General features: G+C 46.6%; 1 protein-coding gene across 5 annotated transcripts in view; it reads right to left on the bottom strand.

Annotated features, from left to right (window-relative positions):
• Positions 1 to 3,876, bottom strand: part of Deup1 (deuterosome assembly protein 1) — a 72,963-nt gene that overhangs the window by 26,464 nt on the left and 42,623 nt on the right. The window lies entirely within an intron of this gene.

The following is a 3,876-nucleotide window of genomic DNA, read 5'->3' as shown; positions in this document are numbered from 1 at the left end:
ATCTATCTATCTATCTATCTATCTATCTACCTATCTATCATCTATCTATCTATCTATCATGTATTTTTGAAACAGGGTCTCCCTGTAGCCCCAGCTGACATGGAACTCATTATGCAGACCAGGCTGGCCTTGATTTCCACCTGCCTCTGCTGGGATTAAAGGCGTACACCACCATGTGTGCACCCCACTGTTAATTATAGTTTTAACTTAGACCATTGTAAGCAGATAGACTATTTGTTGAAAACACGGCTAATTTCAGAAACTGCAGATCTAATAATTCGGGTCCACAGTATTTACATCTTTGAGTGATAGTGGGAGAATGGTAGCAATCTACATGGGGTTTCAAGTCTGTGTTAAAAAGTATTAGCAGAACACTGGACTTGCATTTGTAGATAAGTGTTTCAAATAAGAAGAAAAGACAGCTTCCTGTCATAGAAGCACTTGGGAACCCATTCTGAAAAGAGAAGCCCATCGACTTGCTGAGGCACTGGGGAAAGGAAGCATGTCTAAAGTGGGGGAGGGGATGGAGGATGGGAAGTACCCCAGAAATCCTCCAAGTGATGACATCCCATGTTGTGGTTGGCTTTGACTACTTGCTCAGAAAATGGATCTGTAACCATAAGCTAATATTGGGGGTAGAGAGCGAACAGAAACTCCACCAAAAGGACAACCCCCACATTATCTCAGAGAAGTGTGGCAACACTCACCTCTCCACACAGCAAACTGGCAAAGTGGAATCATTAAAACACAAAAGTGGGGGCTGGAGAGACAGCTTGGTGGTTCAGAGTGCTGGCTGCTCTTCCGGGACCGGAATCAAGTTGCCAGAGCCTAAGGCAGGCAGTTCACCACCACCTGCAACTCCAGCTTTAGGGAATCTGATGCCTTCTTCAGGCCTCCATGGGCACCTGCACTCATGTGCACATACCGACACACAGAGAGACACACAGACACAGACACACACACAAACACACACACACACACACACACACATAGACATAGACACACAGACACATACACATACAGACATAGACACACACACAGACACAGACACACACAGACACATACAGACACAGACAGACACACATATACACACGTACACACACACAGATGCACACACATAAACAGACAGACAGACAGACACACACACACACACACACACACACACACTACAAAAGTAAAGAACCGGGCGGGGACAGGAGCACACCTGCTACCCAAGTCAGGCAGGACTGTCACTGTTACGCAGTAGGTAAGCCACCTGTGAGTATAATTTTTAGATTTCCAAGGAAGTTCTCGGTTTTTTTGCTCTGTTTGAGACGGGGTCTCCTTGCAGCCCCAGCTGGCCTGGAACTTGTTATGTAGACCAGGCTGGCCTTGAACTCACAGAGATCCGCCTGCCTCTGCCTCCTGAGTGCTGGGATTAAAGGTGTGCGCCACCACACCCGGTCTTCAGGGCAGTTTTGAAGAGGTTCCATATATCAAAAGCATAAGCAACACAGGTAAACCTAAGTACAAGTAATGATGAGGTTGGAATAAAGGATCCCTCAAAAGACACGGAGTCACAGCAGGACCCGAGGTGCTGGTGTCTGCGTTGCTTTTTTTTGGCTGTCACAGGTACTGTACACGCACATCAACCGTGGACCCCAGAGCATGCCAGCGTGTGGTTCCTGCTGTGCTGTCCAGGAAGAACTGCTGTAGGATTTTTGTGACTGTCTTGTCCCTCATATGTACATGTTTATGAGTAGACATTTTCTATGAGATGAGACTGTGCACACTACTTTTCAGTGTCTTTTTGTCTCTTACTTGGTAACATGCTGCGAGAAACTTCTATTCCAGCAGCTATTCTAAAACGTCATGTCAGGATTTGTCTTAGCGTTTCTTTGCTGTGATGGGGAAAGGGTGGGAAAGAGCATCCCCGCTTCTCAAGGACCTCAGTGCTGAACTGACTGCTAAGAGCTTCGTGTGACCTTTGCAAATTCAGAGCGTGAAGCTCCAGTGTGAGCAGTGCTAAGGGAGCAGGGGCATGCCCGCACAGACGGGTCCAGGGCTATCGCTTGTCATTTAGGAAAAGGAGATTAGGATTATTTTTAATAATGTAAAACATGTCAGCTCAAGGTGCTTTCACAGCGAAGACAGAAATGAGAAAACTAATGAAATTTCACATTGTTGGGGAAGGTTCTAGAAAGGAATGAAATCATCACTGTTCTACCTCCAGGAGGCTGCTGTGGAGCTGCTCTAGTAGCTTGGGCTTCACCTGAATGAACAAGCAGCAGGGTCCCAACCGAAGAAACCAAAACCAGACCAGACAGAGCGGCTGCCACCGGCACCAGACTGAAGGATGGAAAAGCTTAAGGGAAAGACCCAGGCTGAGATGTCTAACACAGAGGCTGTAAAGCTAAATGCACACCACCCACCAAAGCCCCGGATGTTACAGCTGAGGGATCCCCTCCAGAGAAAGATGCAGGTCGGAGACCCACAATGCTTAGAGTCAGACAGAGGATGGAAAACAGGAGGTTCACACGAAGAGTTTATACTGGCCAAATACGTACTGAATCATGTTGAAAGAAGGCTGTCAATATTTGGAATTTGGCATTGGGCTTTCCAGTGTGTGGTATGTGGAATGGGAGGGTGGTTCAGTGGGTAAGTGCTTGCCACACAAGCACGAGGACCTGGGTTTGGATCATGTAAAAGGCTGAGCAGTGTATGTCTGTAACTCTAGAGCTCGGGAGGCAGAGACAAGTGGGTCTGGGGGGTGGTGCTCACTGGCCAGCTAGTCTAGCCAATTGATGAGAGACCTGTCTCTAAAAATAAGATGGAGAGGGATTGAGGAAGACATCCTGATGTCAACCTCTGACCTCCACACACACCCACAAGGGTGAGTGCACCCCTTCTATACCCCCCACCAGAGAGAGAGAGAGAGAGAGAGAGAGAGCGAGAGAGAGAGAGCAGGAGTGCTGACTGGTGGGAGGGCACTCTGCTAACCAAGGGATGTCAGGACAGGCCATTTTTATGGATGTTAATTTGCCATTTGTTGCTGGACATGGGCCTCAAAGACATGCTACCATGTCCTGCAACTCTGAGGGAATGATTACTTGCCTGAGCAGCAGTAATAATTTTCTTTTAATAAAATAAAATAAAATATCCTTCACCATTTGGCTATTCAGATATTTGAAAAATCTGTCATTTGTCTCATGTTGGCTTACTGAATCTCAGAAAGTTAGTTCTACATTAGTGAGCTGTAAAAACAGCCAAACTGTCTCCTCAGAAGTGCAATCATTTGAGACCTCAGAAGACCCACGGTGGTTACAGGGGATATAATACATGTCCGATCTTGAGGGAAAAGAATCTGTGTGAGCAACCATTCTTTCTTAAAGATTCATTTTGTTTTTATTATGTTTGTGTGTGTGTGTGTCTGTGTGGAGGTGTGTGCACAGGAGTGCAGCTGCTCTTGGACACCAGAGTTGTCAGATCCTCTGGAGTTGGAGTTACAGGTGGTTCTGAGCCATCTGCCATGGATGCTGAGAACTGAACTCAGGTTCTCTGGAACAGCAGTAAACACTCTTAACCTCTGAGCTATGTCTCCAGTCCCTAGAAATAGCTCTCAATAGAACTACAGGGAGGTTATTGCAGAGGAAAAATATCCACACCATGGGCAAGTGAAATAGTTAGCGTGGTGGTTTGAATGAGAATGCCCCTATAGGCTCCAAGTATTTGGATATTTTGTCTCCAGTTGGTGTTGCTGTTTTGGGAGGTCTTAGGAGGCATGACCATGCTGGAGGAGGCATGTCACTGGGGACTTAGAGAATTCTTAAGCTTTGCCAGATTTCCAGTCACTCTCTGCTTCCTGTACCTGCTTAAAGATGTGGGCCTCTACTTTCC

This window comes from Nannospalax galili, unplaced genomic scaffold, assembly GCF_000622305.1.
Source record: "Nannospalax galili isolate Female #2095 unplaced genomic scaffold, S.galili_v1.0 scaffold469, whole genome shotgun sequence".
Classification (NCBI taxonomy): Eukaryota; Metazoa; Chordata; class Mammalia; order Rodentia; family Spalacidae; genus Nannospalax; species Nannospalax galili.
This window is presented reverse-complemented; position numbering and strand designations above follow the sequence as displayed.